Source organism: Carassius auratus, chromosome 45 (genome assembly GCF_003368295.1).
Source record: "Carassius auratus strain Wakin chromosome 45, ASM336829v1, whole genome shotgun sequence".
Taxonomy (NCBI): domain Eukaryota; kingdom Metazoa; phylum Chordata; class Actinopteri; order Cypriniformes; family Cyprinidae; genus Carassius; species Carassius auratus.
This window is the reverse complement of record NC_039287.1, coordinates 1440799-1456431: the sequence shown is the minus strand read 5'-3', so window position 1 is coordinate 1456431 and position 15633 is coordinate 1440799. Positions and strand designations below refer to the sequence as shown.

At 38.1% G+C, this 15633-nt stretch overlaps 1 pseudogene; it reads left to right on the top strand.

Moving 5' to 3' along the window:
* Positions 1-15633, top strand: part of LOC113062834 (nuclear receptor coactivator 1-like) — a 53453-nt pseudogene that overhangs the window by 14688 nt on the left and 23132 nt on the right.

Below are 15633 nucleotides of genomic sequence, written 5' to 3'. Positions count from 1 at the left end.
AGCATAAATGTGAGGTGACTGCGCGCCGTTCAGTGGCAGCGTTTTTTTATTTATATTTTTGTTTTAGTTAAACCAAAGATATAATATATTAAAAGTAAAAGAAGTAATATTTGTACCCACCTTTGCATCTGACTGGTTCTTTTCGCATCTGTGTGTCTTGTTTTCTTCTTTCTCCAAGTGGGAAATAAAACTTGATCTGTGATTGGTCAAGTTTCGCGCTCATTTTTTCTTTACTGTATTTAGATTTACAGTAAATTAAAAATACTGTAATTTAGTGTCGCCAAGAGGGTATTCCCCAAAATGTAACTTTAAAATACAGTAATATTCTGTATAACTGTCCTACAGTAAAATACAGTTCATTTTACAGTTAAATACTGTTAAATTTACAGACATTTCTAACAGTGCATGAATTAGTCAAAAAACCTTTCTTTTGGAATAAGGTAGTTTGTTTAGCTTGTGCGATGATTGCATGCCTGTGTTTTCTTTAAAGGTGTTTGTGCTGATTGTACAGTGCTTTGACACCTGGTTTCATAGCTGTAGTTGTCAGACTTCTCTTTACTGCTTCCGCGTTCTTAGGTTGTACTCTCCCAACAATCTTCCCCATAATTATCGGGTTTAGTTTGACATGTGTTTTGTGTTATGGAACCCGTGATCTTTTTCTCATGTCGACAGTACCGTGTTATACAGTAAGGTTCGGGTAATTTAACGCTGGAAGGGCTCTGAACAACAATTTTTTCATGAATAATATTCTGTTTCAGTTGTATTCAGTTTTACGTTTGTTCCTTTGCAAGACTGCAACCTGGGGTCAGATGAGGTGAAAAAAAGGGTGCAATTACACTGAATAGCAAAGAGAAGCTAGGGTGTAGCACAGTGGTTTTCAAACAGATTTTGAGTTTGTTTTGAAGCCTGTAAAACACAAGCATGTGGCTTTGTGTGTGTTATCAATTTGTATATAGGTGTATATCATTAGGTGTGGCATGGTTCGCTGAAAAACAATTAACCGTTCTGTTCACCATACACGGTTCGGCACGCACTAGGACTTAAATCTGACAAAGCATCTGTAATATGGTTTGCTATAAATAGTAGGGCTGCAACTAACGATTATTTTGATAATCGATTCATCTGTCGATTATTTTTACGATTAATCGATTAATCTTTATGTACTTATATTTTAGTTTTGCTAATTTTTTCCAATTAAATTATTAACAAAGGGTCAAAAATATACCTGGAGTTTTGTTTTATTATGTGTTAGTAATTCTTTGTCAAACTCTTCTGCAATCAAAACCCTGACCCATACTCGAGCAAATTTCACAAGATTTCAAATAATGTTTTCACCATGTCAGTCCTTAGGGCTCCTAAAGTAGTTTAACATCCTGAACAAAGCTTATTAAGGAATCTTATTCACGAAGAATAAGATTAAAACCGAATAAATTTGCAGTACATTGCATTTTATAATTTTTTTCCTGCAAACACACAACTTATACCTGGGAAACAGCTTTATAGCTTATGCTGTGAAATTGTAAATAATCATTCGAATAAAGTGCCAGTGGCATGAAACCTGAATGGAACTCACATTTTAAAGTAAAATCCATCAGAAAGTTGTCCAGAATTTTTTTTTGACACACACAAAAAACCTGCTGTGTAAAAAAGAGCAGTGAATACTTAGAAAAAAGTGCATTTCAAATACATTTAAACATTTACCTCTCTCATTCAGTCATAATTAGGCTGCAAGACTGAATTATGAACTGGTAAATGACAAACTGATCACAGAACATGTTTGTAGATCTTTAAATGTTAACTGTTAAAAAGCAATTTTATAAGCTTTAATGACTTAACATTTGCAAACAACATTGTACTGGAGAATCTGCACAATAAAAGTCTTAAACCGTTAGTTCAGTAGTGCAGAGTTTAGAGGTTACTCTTCTTTTTTGAAGGCTCAAAGTAAAGGTCTCCCACACTTTCTTTCTCAAGCTTAGTCCACTGTCGTCTGTCTCCACCATCTCGCTGCTGCAGACGCAGTTCGGGAAGCACGTGACATAAAACGAGGCCAGCTATTGGCTATTCGCTACTTCTCCTGCTGTACTGGCTGAATAAAACCTCCGGTGGCTCATTACTGCCACACTTTGGTCATCGCAGATTTAAAATATGCACAAAATGAGCTGCTTATGGCGAATAAAAGTTGTTTAGCAACTAATCGATGACTAAATTAGTTGACAACTATTTTAATAATCGATTTTAATCGATTAAATCGATTAGTTGTTTCAGCTCTAATAAATAGCACGTAAAACAAACTGGGTTCAGTTAATATATGTTTCTGTTGATGGATGCGCTTTCTGCCTTCCCAGACATTACAAGAACAGCGATGAGGGGAAAAAATCCTTGGACAAACCATTAACTTTTGTTCAACGCGAATGCCATATGCTGTATTATGAGCAGTCATTTATTCCGTCATCACCAAGGTGCTGATAGCGGGCTCACAGATGAGATCTGAACAGCACACGTTGATATCTTTGTTTAAACTAAACTTATTTAAACATTTAAGAGCCAGAGGACGTGAGCTCGCGTGCACAATGAGAAGATTTGTGCATGCGCTCATCCGAAGCGCGCAAACCCGCCTCAGAACGCACGCAAATATTAAGCTGTCTCTTAAATATTGTGTTTAAATGGACAAATGCACACAAAAATGACGTCAAAAGGCCCGTCTTTGTAAGTATCCTACTGCAGACATAGCCGGCTGAACGTAGGCCTACTGGATCAGTGCATTCTCTTGAAGAGACAGTCTTTATATTAATCGAACAGCAACAACAAAGAAACCACTCACTGCTCTTTATCAAAAAGCTTTTGTAAGAACAATATTTAATTTATACAGTCAAATATGCAATGCTGTTTTACATTCGATTACTTTATTCAATTTCTGTACTTAAAAACTAATGCTAGACCTCCTTAAATAAAAAAACTGAAAATCCTTGTTTATTTTTTGTTTATTTATTGTATTTATTTGTGCTGTTGCTCGTAGCTGGATAGAATAATCTTTTTTTTGTTAATTATTAGAAAGTATAGTTTTTCCATAAACATAGCACATACCGAACTGTACCAAAATCATGAAAAAGTTGAACTGTGTCACCCCTAATATACATACCTTGGATCACTAGGTAAATTTTTTCAAAATGATTCTGGTCAAATTTCTGCTTTGGGAAGATCACAGTTCTTTGAGAAATATTGAATTATTTGGCACATCATCAAAGAATGAGTCATGACTGTTGCTTCAGCCTCGCACTGATTTCAGATTTTCAGGGAGAGCTGTATACATTTTCTCTCTCTTCTGCATCGCTATGGAAAGGTAGACAGCAACAGTGACTCCACGGCGTCTCACGGAGCAAACCATTGACGGACGGAAGGGGACGGGTGTGTGAATTCAGGCGTGGGATTTGTCTGTTTCGAAACTTCCTCGCTCTGCTGCTGGTCTCCTCTACGAGGGCCTCTCCCCTCTCCTGTTGAGCTGTGCCCTGTTAGCTCGCTTTTATGAGACACTTTTTCGTCTGGGGTGAGCACTGATAAGAGTGTGTAAACAATACTTTTCATCCCCTTTCCTTTGGTTTATGATGGTCTGTCCCTCTCGCTTAGTGACATACATTGCTGTTCTGTCTGCGCACGAGGTGATTAGTGTAGCTCTCAACGAGAAGGAGCCCCGTATCCTGGGAAATGGCACGACACACGGCCACAGCTCGTGCTTACAGACGGGTTAGCGCAACTGTCGTGGACCTTCCTCTGATCGGACCGGCTGAGTTGGCCAACTTCATAGGTGACAGCTGAGCCCTGCCTCAGGTGCGTGAGTGAGCAAGCGAGAGAAATAGCGAGCGAAAAGGAAAATCCCTTCCACTGTTTTTCTCCCATAAGCAGGTTGTTTACTTTCAGGCTGACTGTGTGTGCGTGCACATACGCGTGGGAGAGTATGTGTGCCGAGCATGTGAGGGGACTGCAGGCCTCCCAGGGCTTTCATAGTTTGTTTGTCTGCTTAAGGAAGTGTGAGGAGATTATACACACTAGCATTGGGAGTGAGTGACCAAAGTGAGCACATTTTAAAATGTTGTTGTGGATATAGTGAGGATAATGTTTTTTTGTTTTTGTAATAGTAGAATGAGTGAGATCCTCTTGATTTTGAAGGGTTCCTCGCACTGTGCTCTCCATGAATATTTACTCAGTGTAAAATAGGGAAAATTGTGAATGTTGTTTTACTCTATGCAAGTATGTGATTGCTTCTTGCTATGCAAGCTCACTTTTACTCAATGTTGCATTCTGAAATTCACATTGAGACACAAATATGCATTGGATTCTCAGTGTTACCACAGGGAGTGCTATAATAGACTTTAGAGCAGTGGTTCTCAGGCAAGGGGCTGGGGCCCTTCAAACTTCCAAGGGGTCTCAAAATGACAAAAAAAAAAAAAGCAAGTACAACTGCAAATCAAGATATTTCGAAATTTAATTAACCCCAAACTTCTGGAATTCTGCAATGTAATTATTAGTAATTATTTTAAAGCTTCTAATTTCTGTATGTTAGATTTTTTTTTTGTTTTTGTTTTTGAAGGATAAAGCACCTTTAAATATTCTTGTTGACTGTAGGGGCCTTGAAATCAAAAAGTAGGAGAACCACTGCATTAAAGTGAACTTCTATTATCTTTTATGGTCCATTTTCCTTTTTAGGTCACCTGAGAACCTGAACTAAGAACTGTGCAGCACACATGGAATCTGTTTTCTGATATTGTAAAACAAATCTGCAGGACTGGTCCTCAACATGTTGGCATTGAACTGTAACTGGTCAGCAAACACTACACCCAGGTTTCTTCCTCACAGTTGTATTGTTGAACTCTAAAGGTAGTGATCCTTTGTTCAGGCCGAGAAATCTGAAATCACAGATAAATCGAGATCATGGTTGTCAGATTGAAAGGATGGGTAGTCTTGTATACAGTCTGTAATTATAGGACAAGCTGTTTGCCTTTATCATAGAGCCCATTGTGTATATCGAGACTAATAGGGGACAAAGTACTGAGCCCTGAGGCACCCCAAACATATTCACCCAGCACATTCATGTATGCTTACAAAATATGCATTGAGATATTCTTACCATACTTATGATTAAGGGTGCAACGATCGTAGGTGATCCGTGATCCGCACGGACCAGGCCTCACAGTTTGACACGCATCTGATTTGTGGACTAACCGTTAAGTTTAACCATCATAGAGTGAAAATGTATCATTTTCACATCATTAGTCTTCCCATTTTACACATTCAAGTAATTTTAACTCGCGCGCTGTTTTCTGTGTGTTCAAACTGCCGCACACACAGACAGAGACACAACGTGTGAACACCAAATTGATTCCTCTTTCACATAAACACAAAGTTATGTTAAAATACCCTTAATGTCTTAAGTGAAAGTAAACAGCTGAGAAAGAAACCGGATTTATATCAGTATTAGGTCCATTTGGCCTTAAAGAGACAGCAGCCAACAAATACCTTCTTCTGTTCCGCTTATCAAACAACACTACAGCTTTAACAAAGATTAATTTTTATTTAACGTGTGAGCCCTATTGTGTTTTTACAATCAATTATTACATTTCTGAACCTGAATACTACTGTTACTGACTTTATTTGTAACTGTGTTATGTAGTATTCATCTATTCTTGTAATTTGTGTAATTTTTCTTGTTTTATTACTGACTTTATTAGTTAAGATAGTAGTTTTTGCTGTAGTATAGAAGTTCTTAATGTAATCTTTCAGTAAATTTGTATTTATTAAAAAAATTAGGTAGCCTGTGGTGTTTAAACATTGCTCAGTTGGTACTAAGGGGCCCAAAGTGTGCCAAGAAAACATCCCCCCACACCATTACACCACCACCACCAGCCTGAACTGAAACTATATTTCTATAATATAGAAGCATCAGCTTACATGCAAACTTTCTCAACCAAAGACTGATGACTTAGTTTATAAACAGGACTAAGCTGACCTATAGACAAGATTCATGACTGTTTCGTCAACTTCTTTCTTACAGCTTAGCAGTTAGTGTGTTATATCCACTGCATTTGGTGAGGGAATTTGAAATCAGATTGGACGATGCCAAATATTTCTTATCTAGCTAGAAATATGAGCTCCAGCAAACAGAAGACAGTACAAGAACGACAAACTTGTTTGAAAGACTAATGTGCTAATGCGACAAAATACTATTTTTCTTATTAAACTACAATGCAGATGAGTCAAATGTTGTTAATGTAAACAGACATGCATTGATATATTGAAATAGCACTCCTTTAGAAGATTAAGGCACATAAATGGTGTCCTACTACTAATTCTTTTACTCCCCATTAGCTTAAAAAAACCTAGAAATTTAGAAAAAAGTGCTGTAAACCTCGCAAAACAAGTTTTGGGAAGTTGAAATATACTAAGATTCTGCTAATGTTGCTTGTAAATCACATGTCCATTTCTTTAACATTAGCTTTAGCTGATGTAGATTAACTCATGCAACACGAGCAGTGCGGCTGGTTATTCTCAAATCTAAGCACAGGTATCCTCATTACCTGTCGGTTGGCTTTCCTCGACACTTGGCAGAGCAGGGCTGAACTGAACACTGAACACATTGGTGCAAGCTGTTGGTAATTACAGTAAGAGGCCGCTCAGATGCACAGGAGTCATTATGTCCTGGTGGATTTTTTTTTTTAATCTAGCCTCATTTCTGAACAATTTTGCATGTTCACATGCATGGTCATGTTTCACATTCTCCAGAGCAATAAAGTGAAGGCTCAGGGGCCCCCAAAAACGGGGCAGTAAACTCAAATGTGCCCTCATTTCCACCAAACTTTTTTAAAGAAATGCTCAAATGTGTGAATTCGAGGGATTTCATTATGTTCTAGGTTGTGTTATAAGTGTTATATTCAGTCGATCCTTCAAAAATGATTTCTCATTGTAGAATGTGTCGGTGCTAAAGCTTGTAATATAAGAAAATCTCTTGCTTTTTCTCCTAAAATAGCTGTTCAAGTGTTTCAATTCTTAAACCAGCCCAAAATTCAGTGACACCCCGCTCAACTTAAATAGGCCTGTTTAAGGGTGCATTTGCTGGAAATGGAGCTGCCAGGGATTAGGGGCCGCTGGAGGTTTTCAACAGACCCACAAAAGCAGCCTGTTCAGGCCTTGCAGATCAAAGCGGACTGTGCCTGAGGAGCCAGGCACTGGTCTAGATGGTGTCCTCCGTGAGTGAAAAAAACATAAGATATGGCTAATGATCTTCTTCAAACTGAAGGGATCGTCAAAGCTCCAGGTAGAGCAGTATTTACTTTAAAGTTGCTTTTTAGTTGGTCATCCGAGGTGAACAATTGCTGTTGATGTCACCAACTTAAGGGGTGGTGCACCCTAGATCAAGCGTTATCTAAAAATTAACGTAAGTTTTTGCAGTATTACTTTTTATTTGTGATCATTAGCAAAACTTCTTTAGTACCTTCAGTGATAGAGCAGCGAGGAGAGAGTTTAAAAAATAAATAAAACATTTATTGTATATATGTATATATTTTTGAATAGTAGTGTGTCTTTTTTTAGTAGTGAATAAAAAAAATGCTTTACTAAAAAGCTTTTTTCAGAGAGTTGTGATTTTAAGTAATTAGAAGAATTTGTTGCTGAAAATAGTATCACGAACATGTAACATTTTAAAAACTAAATTCTACATATTATACATTCAAAATATACGTGTAAAATGTGTTTGAAAAATGTTCTTTTACTTAAGCTAGTCTTCTATAAACATCTTCATGTGGTAAGAATTCACAGAGGAGTTCACTAAACCAGTTCACTAGTTTCTTGTCTCCTGTGTTTGTATGCATATGAATGGAAGTCAATGGAATGGAAATTGTAGTGTGACCAGCCCTTTAGAGGCCCACAGTATTCTAATGTATGGGTGCTCCTATCAGGATTTTTTAGGCCAATCACCAATTGCCAATCACAGAAAGCAATATGATTCCGATCACTGATAACAATATTTTTAACACATTTTTATCATTTAGAACTTTTTACAGTGATACTCCAATCAGGATTATTAGATATTTATTCAGGGACTGAATTTCATTTTTGAAAATGGGGGGAATTCCCCTCTTAGGTGACTCTTGTGAGAGGGGAAGCAGCACGGACTGTACTTTCACACAAGAGTCCACTACTGATCCGTAGCTGTTTCCCACAAACACAACATCCATTATTTTGATTTCAAATCCAAACATCACTTGTCACTGAAAATCCTTTTACAGCATTGCAATTCTTTCTTTTTTTCCACAGTACAGTAATACAGCATTTCACAGACCTGTTTAAACACAATAAATATAAGTAACAAATGAATCAGTGCTTTTCACTTTTGCATTTACTTCTAGATTTATATATTAAGTTGCTCAAGCAAGTGGCAAAACAACTTTTTGTATGTAATCACAAACTTACCATTGACAGAAATAGTCAGCTCTACTGCCTTTTCTTTTGCATTTAAATCTTTATTACAAGCAATTCTGCCATTCACAAAGAACTTTGTTTTCCTACCTACACAAGTGCCATCGTTTATTGCCTTCTTTATCTAAAAGTGCTCTTACATTTACATTCATGGGTCTTGTTCAGGGACACATTGGTGTCTCGCAGTGGATTCGAACCCGGGTCTCTCACACCTAAGGCATGTGTCCACTGCGCCAACACCAACCACTCTTTTTGGCCAAGCCAAAAATCCATATGTTTTGACTGTGACAGTAGACTCTAACGTGAACACTTTAATCCGTTAGCATGAGCGCAGAAAAAATATGCACAGCGCGTGAACTGCAAATGGAGTAATGTGAGCCCGGCGTTATGTGAGTGTGCATGAGCAAACGGTCTCCAGGAGAGTGTGTGAGCGCTAAATGGTTAAACATGGGCAAAAATTAAAAAGAAATGCATATTAGAAACTTTAGTGAGGATGTGACACTGCCTCGACTGTGCAAGTGACTGTTCCATTGTCAACTGTGCAGCGTGCAGCTCTCTTATAGACAGACACGATGTGTGGTGATTTAAAGCCATTTGCGTTTTTTAAGAGAGAGAGAGAGAGAGAGAGAGAGAGAGAGCACTCGGTGATTCACTCACTTTTGTAATCGCTCCTCACACAGGGTTTTCAAATTACTTTATAAGTTATTTAATGAAGAAATATATCATTATAATTATTTCACCTGCATTGTACAGGTACTGAGACAGTGCCGCTGCATATCATGTCAAACCTCTTATGGCAGCGTCATCAGCTTGAGATTGTTTTTTTGAGATCTGCTTATTTAGAGACCACCAATCAATCATCCCAACATGATTATCGGCCGATAGTGATCAGTAGCCAATCAATTGGAGCACCCCTGTTCCCATGAATGGTGGTTCAGCAGTTTCCTCTTCTAGCAGTTCACAGCATGGGTTAGATGGTAGCGCTGAGTGTATAGCACCACAGATCAAAGAAGGCTTTCAGTTAGCAAGCCCTTTCACAGCAGATTTATGGTTCCTCTTCAAGGAGCAATCGATAATGCATATTGCTAGCGGGAATGAGCTGTCACCTCGGTCTGTGCCTGATATGGAGTCATCTGAACTGTTCTGCTCAAATTAGGTCGAGATATGTTGCCTGTCATAGCGTTTACAGTAAAATGGGACTATTTCAGAACTGGTTTGACTTGAAGTTTGCTGGTTTTCCAGAACCTGTTGGTCCGCAGTGGTTCCGGGGATTCTTTTTCTACCATTATTTTGTAGTTCTAGATGATATTATCAATGCAGTTATAAACAACAACATATGGGTATCAGACAACGACAGCTGCCATTACATACTCATTTTTACTGGATTTCATTGGATGATTTAAATTCATTTTCCTGCATTGTGTTTATTTAGTAGAATGGTTCCTTCAAGCTTGACTCCGTTGGCTGACTGGTAACTACCCTGTTTTGCAGGTGTGCATATGCTGAAAATGAGTGCTGCAGGGGAGAATGCCCTTGACCCTGACACCCCAGAATCACGGAAGAGGAAGGGTTCGCCATGTGATACCTCTGGTCTCAGGTGAAGTATAAGATCGTCTTTCTTCTCCTGTTTGGAGTGTTTCACATTACTAAGTGTTTTATAAGATCTTAGGAGACAAGCAGACAGCTGACAATGCAGTCAAGGTGTGTCAGAGGAAATGCATCAAATGGTGAATAGCAGAAAATCTATTTTAACAAGAATGCATGCCTGAAGTGTAAACAATGTGTGTGTGCGTGTGTGTTCTTTTTCTTGTTCAAGTGACAGTTGAAAATGCATCTCTTTCGAAGCTACTTGACTTCATCGTAAAAATAAAAATAAATAAAATAAAATAAAAATCTTTATTTATTCCTTCTCTTTGTAGCCTGCACTTATTTTAACAAAGCCTATATCTTGGTATTACAAGCACTTCCTGTGTCTGTTTGTCTCTTTAAGAAAAATCGCTTTATGTACACCCCGATTGTAAGTTGCTTTGGATAAAAGCATCTGCGAAATGACTAAATGTAAAATATAAATGAAAATTGTATTTGTTTTTTTTTGTGTTTTTTTGTTTTTTTGTTAACAAAACCATAAACAAAACATATTTAAACACTTAAATATGTTTTTAAACACTTTAGACACTTAAGTCTTTTAATCATTTGTTTGTTAGGTTTTTTGCTTGTTTGTTTAACAATAAATAAAATATTTTAAAAAGTATTTAATAAAATAGCCTACAAATACTATAATAATGGCAACAGTTAAGATTTTTTAAACCGTTTAAAAAAAAACTTTATTTTATTTTAGAATATGGGTGACAGTTTAGACACTTAAATTTTCACAGCATTTGTTTGTTCATTTATCAGTAAAAAAAAAAGTCTTTTAAATTTCAGAATAAGTGTGACATAGTCCAGACCGGATTCAACCCCTGTCTCTGTGCACAATACAGCTTTATAAATAAAACTAAAAGCCATGTCCCAAAAGTATCTGTCTTGGGCAATGCATAATATAGGTCCAAAAGTGGGTTGTTTTAGCTGTAATATAGCAGGCCAGCACATAGTTTTAGAAGGTTTTCTTGTGTCAGGGTTGGTTGGAGGAGAACTGGTCTGTCTGGCTGGGTGATACTCTTCCATAGGGCCTTGGTGGGGCTGAAGTAATAGCCTGTTTCTACAGCAACCCCACGCAGCGCCCTGACCTGTGTAATCATCGCGCCTGCGCACAACCTTGTCGAGGCACTGACCTACTTTCTCTGCCGTCTTCTCCTACACACACACACACACACACACACACAAACACTTCAACATGCGCTCACACTTGCAAGTCATTCATATGTACATGCAATTGCTCACCCAGGAGCAGCACAAGCAAAAACATCCTCCATCCTCACAAATGTATGGCAGCCATTGGTCACGCATGCACGGCACACTCTGGAGGAAGGGAGAGCTTTTATTTATTTCCCTGGGTGACATAGCACTTGATAAATAAATATATTATTTACATATACATAATATTATTTAAATATAATTAAAGTTTTATTTTATACAAAATATTATATATGAAAACAATACATGTTTAATTTGTAATGATTTATTGTTTTCTTTTACATTGTAAAGTACAATGCTTTAGACTTTTGAGAATTCTTTTATTTTTTTTCAAATATACATTACCATTCAAAAGTTGGTAAGATTTTTTTTATGTTTCTGAAAGAAGCCTCTTATTCTCACAAAGCATGCATTTTCAAAAATACAGTAAAAACAGTAATATTGTGAAATGTTATTACTGTTTTAAAAAAACAAAACAAAACAAAAAAATATATAATTTAACTGTGACGCAAATCTGAATTTCCAACAGTCATAAATACTTCAGAAATCATTCTAATATGCTGATTTAGTGCTCAAGAAACATTTCTTTTCAAGAAAGGAATATTATTGGTTAACGTTGAAAACCGCTGTGCTGCTTAATATTTTTGTGGAAACTATGGTGCATTTTTTCCCAGAATTCTTTGATGAATAGAAACAGCATTTATTTATCCCTGCATACATACAACAACCGTGGATGTATGACACACACTCACACACACGTTTCTATACTCTTTATGCGTTGAAGAATAAACATTGGCCACTGAAACTCCCTTATTCTGTGTCCTTAGAATCCGTTCATTTCTGTCAAATCTTTTCAACTACTTTTAACACGGTGCACGCCTTCAGCTACAGCGCTTTTTCACCTTGCCTTCGCTGATCTTTTGTTTTTGACTGGATGATAAATGGGCTCAGATCTGAAGCCTTTGCATTCCATTGATATCTAACATTACTTCACCATAGCCCCTGACCATCTGTCTTTCTCTCTCTTATTCAATGTCTCTTTCTTTCAGTGTCTCCTCTCAGCTTGATAACCCATGTGCAGCAAAAGCCTCTGAGGAATGCCTGCTAGTGCAGGGACTGTATGCAGCCCAACCCTTATTAGCTCTACAATGATACATCTGTGTAAAAGTGTGCGTTTTAGCCTCGTTCTGGTTCCAGGCCACCCACAGTTTGTCCCTGAGTGCACCTATAGTCTCCCATTGCCCAGCATTCTTCCTTTCAACTGCAGAATCCTCTGCCTCTATCAGGTGGCAGAACGCTGAAAACGCTGAATCTGGGTTCAGGGGCTGTTTTTGATCATAGTGCTCTTTGAGCATCATGAATTATTCAGGGCCCAAGTCCTTGCAGAATGCCCACTCAGCCCCTGTGCCAAACTTTACCCATTCAAGGCTTTGTCTTAAAAACATCATAACAGAGCGGTAGTAGGCAGGCTTTTTTCTTTTGTTTATTTCCGAGTGCAGTTGGTTGTTCATGTGCCAGCAAAATGCTAATGCTGTGCTAATGCAGCGTTATATAGGATTGTAAAGTACAGTGCTTAAGTTTCTTTTAAGTAAGTTCTAAAAAAAAAAAAGTACAATTCTCTCTGTTCATGTTCGTATGGTAGTGTGGAGAAGAGACGGCGGGAGCTGGAATGCCGCTACATTGACGAACTGGCTGAGTTACTGTCAGCCAACATGAGTGACATTGCCAGCTTGAACGTGAAGCCGGACAAATGCCACATCTTAAAGAGCACCGTGGACCAGATCCAGCAGATCAAACGGCGCGAGCAGGGTGAGTAGCCAGTCTCCATGCTTTTACTTTGGAGCCGTGCATAGGCTGCACACACGTTTTTCCATATACTTCCCAGTACAGACAGGAAATTTACACAGTTGCACACTGCAGAATTTTAGTGCTTATGACAGTTGGTTTGTTGACATGCCTAATCTGATAAGAACTTGTGTTCCTTCAGTCATCTTCAAAATATATTTGGGTAACAAGAACTAAAGTGAATAAATAAGGTTTGTTAGACTGGCTGTAAATCACAGTGGTGAGAACAACATTGTTCGTTCGGCACTCCTTTTTTAGCAGCTTCTATATCAGTTGTGCTGATATTTTTGGGGGGACCCAGAGGATGTTATTATTTGCTTGCTTCTTTGCTTTGTTTTAATCAGTAACTGGACTAAGCTCTTAGACAAAGCCATAAAATAAAGGGAACACGAAGTCCAAGACACAGTCAGTGATTAAGTCAGTTTTTTAAGTTCTACAGGGATTGTAGCATTCAAAGTAGATTCACAGAAGAAAGAAAATATTACAGGTTTGGAATGACATAAGGGTGAATGAATGAATGATGCCAGCTTTTCGGCTTAACTATTCCTTTAAACCAGACATTTTGGATCTGTGGCCAGCCCAATGTTGACCGATCATTAGATGTTAGCTCTTATCAAAGCTAGATGTCTGTGTTATGTTTAAACACAGATCTGCAGTGAAGTATTTTGGCTTTATAAGACTGGTTGCTTAAGATTATGTTGAGTTCGCTTGGTACATAAATAATTTTTGGGAGTGTGTATTTAGCAATGCCTTAAAGCACGCAGTGGGCACAAATGCTAAATGAAAGATTGACATTATATTTCAGCACATTATTTATTGCAGTTATTGCATCTGATATCTTTAGTTTTTCTTGCATGACTTTTATAATCTAATTGATTTCATAAATGTTTATTGTCTTGGCTTTAAAGTCCATTTAAAATATAGTATACCTGGACAAGTCTGACAATAAGTAGACTGCAATTTCCTCTCAATGGTTAAATATTGTCTGAGACCAAATGGTGAGACCTGGAGTTGAGTAAAGTCCTTGTGACCCAAGCTCCTTTACTTATCATTGATCGTTTTATTTGTTAGGCGATTATTTTTGGTTGACCTTAAAGATCAACCAGTGTAGTATTAATTTCATTGGCATTGCTAAATCCTGAAACTTGCCGGTATTTTCATTTGCTTCAATAACCGACTTGGATTGCAGTTGTTGTCCCTGTCATTTCCAAATGAGTGGAACCTTGAGAACTTAGAAGTCAATTGAAGTGTGAACAAAGCATGTCAGCTAGCTCCAAATCCACCCCTGTTATCTCACACTTGAAAGTAATTCAGAACATGCACTCCATCATTCTTCATTTTGACAGCGGTAAACATGTCATCTCATGATTTGCAGGCTTAAGAAAGGGTTTTGTTGGCATGGCAAACTAAGGAGCCCCTGGAATAGTGAATATCACTTATGCAAAGAGGCCATGAGAGGATGTTTATCCAAAGATCTAAAAATTCATCAATGTCAGAAAGCTGTGGGGTCTGCATATTAGGCGGGCAGGCACTGGCTAGCACAAACATTTTAAGCTGTGTCTAGATTCTTTGCAGGACTGTAATGTATACACCATAATCCTTTAAAATGACACTTGACAGATAGTTGCTGGAGCCGCTCTGCTATATCTGGCACATCTGCATGCGCTGCGGGAGCAAATGCATTATTATTATTAGCTGTTTTAAAGCAGTGGGAAATGGGTAAAACTGCTGCATAGGTGACACAGGAGAAAGTATGGCTTAAGCAGGAAGTCTAATCAGTCTCTATGAATATAAATGGAGGAAGATATGCATGATCCGCATTTGGGAACACATCGTGCGCCAGTTAAACTTTTTCAAATTTGCCTAATTTCCAGCATTTTTGTGGACAGATGATTACAGCTTGTTATGCTTTCACACATTTCAGGTAGATTTGTGATGAGAAGCATTTGTAAACCTGTTGTCGCGGACACTTAAAGGTCTCGCTGGAGATTTCCGCCAACATAAACGCTTGAGGGTTTAAGCATTGCATGTGAAGAAAGTCTTGTGAAGAAAGTCTTAAGTACTGCAATTTTGTTTCTTGTCATCCTTTAATAATGTCATCTCACTTAGTCGCTAGTTTCTCACCCAGAGCGCTGGCCCTCTCTGTTTTCATTCAGAGCCTGAGGAATGGGGGGCCGCAGGGGCGTGCGAGAGAGCAGCCAATGGCGACGCTGCCCTGCCCCCTGACCTTGTATAAGACAGGGCCTCTCGTAGACCTCAACTTCCCCTCTCTCTCTGCAAGAAAGGAGAAACAGGAACTTGCCGCCCCTCCTCTAATATCCCTGCTTCATGGTGGTGTTAATGTTGTCAGACAATAACACACTTTCCCCTCTTGAGCTTAACCTTTAAGATGTCACCCGAAGGGCCTTTTATGACACTTTTAGAGTATGACATTACAATACTGTGCAATGGTAGAAGTGTGTCCATTTA